The 7,433-nt window shown below is 39.7% G+C and overlaps 1 non-coding gene across 1 annotated transcript; it reads right to left on the reverse strand.

Moving 5' to 3' along the window:
- Window positions 1–2,296: 2,296 nt before the first annotated feature.
- Window positions 2,297–2,395, reverse strand: LOC116637984. The gene has a single exon (XR_004300578.1). It is a non-coding gene; the product is annotated as a U6 spliceosomal RNA (small nuclear RNA).
- Window positions 2,396–7,433: the final 5,038 nt, after the last annotated feature.

The raw sequence follows: 7,433 nt of genomic DNA on the forward strand, positions 1-7,433 counted from the left end.
ACCCAGGTGGGTAATCATCAGGCAGTCAGATTTATAGAAGTCCATCAGCAGATATTAGGATCAGGGAGATAGGATAGGACACTGGACCAGGGAAAGAGGGGGATATAATATGAATGGCAAAAGTTCCTAAGCTGAGCAATTATGTCAGAGACTTCTGATTGTGTATCTAAAATCCATTCTTTCTCTCTTACTTAGAACCTTTGTTTTATTTGGTTTGCATAGCAAGGTTTAGCCATGTAACTAATTTCTAGCCAATGAAATATAAGCAGCAGTTGCTAGGTAGAACTTTCTGGAAAATTCTGTAAAAATAGGACAGAGAGCTGCCATGTGCCTTCCATCTCCCCCCCCCCCCCCCCGCCCCCGCACTTACCCCTTTCTCCTGTTATTTCCTTGAAAGACAATGGTGATGGCTGGCACTTCAACAGACAATTTGGCCCCGAGGAAACCTTATAAATAGAAACAGTGCTAAGGATGTTGTTCTAGAAAGAAAGACAGAATCTTGGTTCCTGACCACTGAAAACCATCATAGCATTCCTGGCCTGCCTACCTCTGGATGTTTTTTACATGAGAGAAAAATAAACTTTTGTCTTGTTTAAGCCACTGTTATTCACTGCTTTGGTACCAACTGAAATTCTTGTCTGATACAGCCAGCCGACAAGCTAAGTGCTAAGGAATAGGAAGGAAGCAGAGATGGGGATTTTGTTTTAAGAATTCTAGTACAAGTTGGAGAAGAAGGAAGAAGCATAGTTACTAGGACTAGGACATAAGATAAGAGCCAAAGTAGCAGGTGATGGACATTGGGGAGGGTATGTGCTATGGTGAGCGCTGTGAATTGTGTAAGACTGATGAATCACAAACCTGTACCCCTGAAACAAATAATACATTATATGTTAATAATAATAATTAAAAAAGAGCCAAAGTAGCAGCACTACTCAAAGCCTACTTCTCTGAAAAAGCTGCTTCAATCCAAATTCTAAAGTCTCCCACCCAACATTGCCTTTTGCCAATGAGCCACAGCAGGATAGCAGATGGTCTAGAGATAGCAGTCAAGAGCTTGGTGGCTGTGAACAGAGTAGGGCCATCTTGGTGTAGAGGTCCAGGTAGGTCATTATTCTAAAGAGTGAACTGCATTGGTAGTGAAGATTTCAGAGACATAGAAGATTTCAAGGCCTATGAAGATTTCATGAGACTGTAGTTCTCATCTGGATGATCAACCTACATTTGGCTTCCCACAGTCTGCTGATGAAACTCTCTAGGCTACAATCTGACACTACAATTTGATCTGACACCACAATCCCCACCCACTGGCAGCTCAGGACCAGATTTCAAGATGCCTGAAGATGGTGAGGAGAGGGGCGAGTGGAGATGCAGCTTGAAAGAGAGAAATGGAACTAGAAAGAAATAAGGCATTCGAATGAAGGGCTTGAGTGAAGGAGAAAAAGAATAATGAAGTGGTGCCTGTCATGAATTCTGATCAAAATTAGGAGAATATGGTTGTGTTTACCAGGGGAAATGAAAGAGCAGAGCAGTAAAAACTAGACTCAGATGTCATCTTTTCAGTGCTCTAGAGTACGGTAGTGTCTTATCTGAGAAAGGATGATCCCAAAGTGTCTTATCTGAGAAAGGGTGATCCCAAAGTCCAAAACTGCTTCTTTTCTGCCTCCTTTACAATAACCAAAGCACAATACAAGAATATTAGTGCGCTGGTGTCTGGCTTCCTCTCTATGATAACACCCACAATGCTGTCACCAAGAGACCTCCTACTTGCCAAATTCAGCTGACATGCTGAATTATCCATGGCCTCCTTGAGACCTTGGACACCGCGTTGTGTTTGAGAAGGCTCGGCTCCTCTGTGCCGTCACTCTGAGTCCTCATCCCAGCTCCATCACCCCTTTCCATCTCACACTGGCACATCTGATGGTTGGTGCCCCCAGTGTTCTGTCCTCAGTCTTTACACTCCTCCATTTATAATCTATTTCTAGACTCCTCTCCCACGTAAGGTATTTCATTTTCTCTGTGTATCCCAACTCCAGTATCTATGCCTTCAGCTCATACCTTGTCCTTGGCCCTAGACTTCTAGATCCTAAATCTATACCATATTTCCCACAAACAGCTCCGACCCCACAAGTTCAAAATGAGAACTTGCCAACAACTTTGAAAGCCTTTGGAGTATAGGGGTTACATCTCATACTTTTTCTTGTAGTTCAGTGCATGGAAGTATTCAGCAAGTATTGTCAAATGACAACATGGCTGGATATTTTCAACAAACATTTAAATATCACTTATGTACGTATTTATTAATATGGAAAACTTCATGAATTTGTGTGTCATCATTGTGCAGGGGTCATGCTGGTCTTCTCTGTATCATTCCAATTTTAGTGTATGTGCTAAATATTTATTTATTTAGCATTTTACTGAAATATAATTGACATACAAAGAATTAAACACATATGAATTGTACAAGTTGATGTTCTGACATGTGTTCACCTATTGAATGTTCACTACAATCAAGACAGGGAATATAGTCATATCCCCAAAAGTTCCCCCTTGTGCCCCTTTGTGATTCATCCCTCATGTCTCCCTACCCTCCAACCCCCCATTGCCAGTCAACCACTGATCCAATTTCTATCAGTATAGCCTAGTTCTCATTTTCTATAATTTTATATAAATGAACTCAAGTATGATGTACTCTCTTTTGGGGCCTGGCTTCTTTTATTCATCATAATTATTTTAATTACTCATATTGCTTCATGTATCAATAGTCCATTTGTTTTTATCACTGAATAGTATTTTATTGTATTGGTATACCACAATTTGTTTATTCATTCACCTATTAATGGACCTTTGTGTTGTTTCCAGTTTTTAGTGATTACAAATAAAGCTGCTATGAACATTTGTGAAAAAGTCTTTCTGTGGACATATGCTTTCCTTTCTCTTGAATAAATAAGAACAGAATGACTAGATTATATGTAGGTATATATTTAACTTTATAAGAAACTGCCAAACTTTCCCCAAAGTTTTGTACTATTTTACATTCCCACCATGGGTCTGTTCTAATTCCTCCACATCCTCAACAACACTTGGCGTGGTCAATAGTTTTAATTTTAGCCATTCTAATGGCTGTGGTGTCTCACTGTGGTTTTAATTTGCATTTTCCTATTGACTAATACTGTTGAGCATCTTTTCATGTGCTTAACTACCATTCCTATATCTTCTTTAGTGAAGTGTCTCTTCATTTTCTCTGCCCATTTTTAAAATGTGTTATTTTGAGAGTTATTTGTACAGTTGACCCTTGAGTAACATGGAGGTTAGGGGCAATGACTCCCCCACATAGTCAAAAATCCACATATAACTTTTGACTCTCCCAAAACTTAACTAATAGCCTACTATTGACTGGAAGCCTTACTGATAACATAAACAGTTGATTTAACACATATTTTCTGTAAGTATTTTATACTGTATTCTTACATTAACAAAAGTTAGAGAAAAGAAAATATTACTAAGTAAATCTTGAGGAAGAGAAATACATTATAGTACTATACTGTATTTATAAAAAAAAAATCCATGTCTAGGGGCACCTGGGTGGCTCAGTCGTTAAGTGTCTGCCTTCGGCTCAGGTCATGATCCCAGGGTCCTGGAATCGAGCTTTGCATCAGGCTACCTGCTCTGCGGGAAGCCTGCTTCTCCTTCTCCCACTCTCCCTGCTTGTGTTCCCTCTCTCACTGTGTCTCTCTCTGTCAAATAAATAAATAAAATCTTAAAAAAAAAATCCATGTCTAAAGTGGACCAGCGACAATTCAAACTCATGTTGTCCAAAGATCAATTGTATATTCTGAATACAAGTTCTTTACCAGATATATATGATTTGCAAATATTTTTTCCCAGACTGTAGCTTATCTGTTCTACACTTTTAACTGTCTTTTGAAGAGTAGAAGTTTTTAATTTTGGTGAAGTTCAATTTATTCTTTTATGGATTGTGCTTTTGATATCCTATCCAAAAAATCTTTGCCTAACCAAAGGTCACAAATATTTTCTCCCATGTTTTCTTTTTTTTTTTTTAAGATTTTATTTATTTGAGTGAGAGAGAGAACAGAAGTGGGGGGGGAGGGCAGAAGGAGAAGCAGACTCCCTGCTGAGCAGGGAGCCAGATGGATGCCGGATGCCTGAGGCTTGACCCCAGGATCCCAGGATCATGACCTGAGCTTAACAGACTGAGCTACCCAGGTGCCCCTCTCCCATGTTTTCTTCTAGAAATTTTGTAATTTTAGATTTTACATTTAGGTCTATGGTCCATTTTGAGTTAATTTTCATATATGGTGGAAGGTATGGGTTGAAGTTCATTGTTTTGCAAAAGGGTATTTAATTTGTTGGAACACATATAGATTTAAACAAATTATGAGTCTTTTCTTGTGAATCAGTAGAAGCCTTTAGTTTAAAAGTCTGTAATCAAGGATACTATGCCAACAGCCCAAACCAGCTGCTTGCCTAATTTTAAAAAACATTTTCTTTATTTATTCTATTTTCAAGGTGTCTTATTAACTTTTTTATTTGTATAGTAAAGGAATAAATCTACATTGTTTGTATCCCATGTTCCATTGGCTTATCAGCTTGTCAAGTTTGAGTTCTGTAAGCTTGTTTTTTTCGAGATAGCTCATGGGCCTTGAAGATGGGAGAGGAATAATGGGAAAGAAGGTAGGTATGAAATGAGATGAATATATCTAAATGGTACCTCATTAAAATGCTCAAAACCCTTATCTGTCTTATTAGGGAAACTCCAGGGTTATTGCATGAAACATCTTTTTTTTAAGATTTATTTGTTTATTAGAGAGAGAGAAGAGGGTGGGCAGAGGGATAGGGAGAGAGAACATCAAGCAGACTTCCCGCTGAGTGTGGAGCCTGACATGGGTCTCAATCTCACAACCCTCGGATCATGATCTGAGCTGAAATCAAGAGTTGGACACTTAACTGACTGAACCACTGTGGCGCCCCATGAAGCATCTTTTCTGTGTGGATTTTGACCCATGCAAGAATGAAATACCTTTAATAGTATGTGTATGTCTGTGCATTTTAGTAGGAGGCAGGAAGAAGATGGCTGATTACAGATCTTACTTCAATGTAGTGGAGAGAGAAGTCTTGGGACTTCTTCCCCCTTTGGAATGGCCCACCAGAGCTTAATAAAATATGTCTGAAATATTCGGAATGGTCTATGAAGTCCTAAAGCCAAATGCCAGGGCTCAATAAACCAGTGGAAGAGGTAGATCTTTGGGTAGCCATTTAGACTAGGTAGTGGACATATGTGGACATATGTGTTGCTTCCAAGCATCCATTCTACACTATCCTATTCTTCATAACCCCCATATCTTTCGGAGGTCAGATAGTTTTACAAAAGCTGAACCTACCTCTAACTTCAGGTGTAGAACATTGATATATTAGCTCTAATAATGCCCCTGAACCTTGAGATTGGTTCATGGATGGGAATGTGACATGAGTTGATTCAATAAGAGTGAATCTCAAGATTTGTACAGAAATTATCAGAAGTTTCTTTTCTACTCCTCCAAGCACTCAATAATAAAATGGTAAGGGCTGAAATTACTGCCACCATGAAAGAATAGGCTCTGTCTGAAACCTAGAAATGAAGCCAAAACTGTAGATGGCAGAAGGAATAGACAATGAGAAAAGTCCTTGGTGATATAATTGAGTGGCTAGATCAAACTTCACTTAAATACTTCAAGGCTGCTCAATTGTGTGAGGTAGTAAGTGTCCTTTTTCTTTTACACCTGTCACTTAACTGAAGGAAAGACAATTGGGTATATTAAGTTTGCAAGGAACTGAGATCTGTTAAGGTTTCTTTGGGTTTATTGGGATATAGCACAAAGCCTTAGCAGGCCTCTTGAAAAATTGAAAACTGGTTCAAGAAACAGTTGAGATTTAACAAATCTGATTTTTTTTTCATCTCCCCATAAATTAGAATCTAACCCTATTCTAGTGCTCTATTATGCTGGTGATTTAGCTGCTTTCTGCTCCAAATACTACCAGTTACCTGACTCTTCTACTTTATCTCACATTCAAATTTTGGTTCAGTCAGTCAGTTACAATTTCAAAATCTCTGTCCAATATCACTGGCAAATGTACACATATCCGGCTGGTCCACTCCACCCTGGCAGAGAAGATGGAGAGTTAAAAACCATGGTGATGAGAGTAAGGAAATCTTCCACAGTAGGCTGTGAGTATGAAAGTTATGCTGAGCTTCCTCAGACAGGAGTCTGTCAGGCATCATGAATGTGCTGTCCAAGACTGTGCTTTCTGGGATCCCTAAACTTATGATGGGGAGTGTGAGAGCTGAAGGAGCTGGGAAGCTGAGAGTTGGCAGAGATCAAACCATGTGTCTATGGGGACGTCTGGAATGGTCCTGTTGGCAAGTCCTGTGTAATCATGTAATAAAAATGTTAAAATGTGATTTTGACAAAAATCATACGGGAATATAAATGCCAAGGTGATGGGGTTGGGCCCCCTATCATGTCTCCTATGACTGTATCAGCCAGCTGCCCTGCGCTTGGCTGCTGGTTGGATTCAGTCAAGAGGGAGCCTTAGTGAAAGATGGGAGAGAGGGGAGAGAGTAATGTTAGGCTGTTTATTCCCCTGGTCTTATCCTATGGGATTGCCCCAAGCTGGCTGTGTTCCTTGACTAAAGATCACTGATCTGCATTCTGGAGATCACAGCTCCTCTAAAGGTAACTTTTTGTACATGATTCTATCCTGGGTTCCGGTAACCTCTGCTTGCCCTCTGCTGTTACCAGCTCTGGTCTGGCACTATCTCTTTTGGTTTTCCTATATTCTGATCACATCCTTATAAATAGTACCCTTATAAATAAATCTCAGTTTTCTCCTCATTTGTGGCTTGTCTATTCTTTTCCCTTAACAGTGACTTTTGGGATGCCTGGGTGGCTCAGTCGGTTAAACATCTGCCTTTGGCTCAGGTCATGATCCCAGTGTACTGGGATGGAGTCCCTCATTGAGCTCCTTTTTTTTTTTTTTAAGATTTTATTTATTTGTTTGATAAAGAGAGAGAGAGCACAAGAAGGGGGAGGGGCAGAGGGAGAGAGAAGCAGACTCCCGCTAAGCAAGGTGCCTAATGCGGGGCTTGATCCCAGTACCTGGGATCATGACCTGAGCCGAAGACAGATGCTTAATCGACTGAGCCACCCAGGAGCCCCAAATTTGGAAAAATTTTGACCATGATCTCTTTAAATATTCTTTTCTGCTTCAGTCTCTCTCTTTATTGTTCTCCTGGGACTTTAATTATAAATTTGTTAGATGTTTTGATATGTTTTGATACTGTCTTTCATGTCTCTGAATTTCTGTCCTTTAATTTTCCTTTCCTTTTTCTTTTCTATCTTCCTCCTTCTTTCTCTCCCTCTTCCTTCCTATTTTTT

This window comes from Phoca vitulina, unplaced genomic scaffold, assembly GCF_004348235.1.
Source record: "Phoca vitulina isolate PV1807 unplaced genomic scaffold, GSC_HSeal_1.0 scaffold1, whole genome shotgun sequence".
Taxonomy (NCBI): domain Eukaryota; kingdom Metazoa; phylum Chordata; class Mammalia; order Carnivora; family Phocidae; genus Phoca; species Phoca vitulina.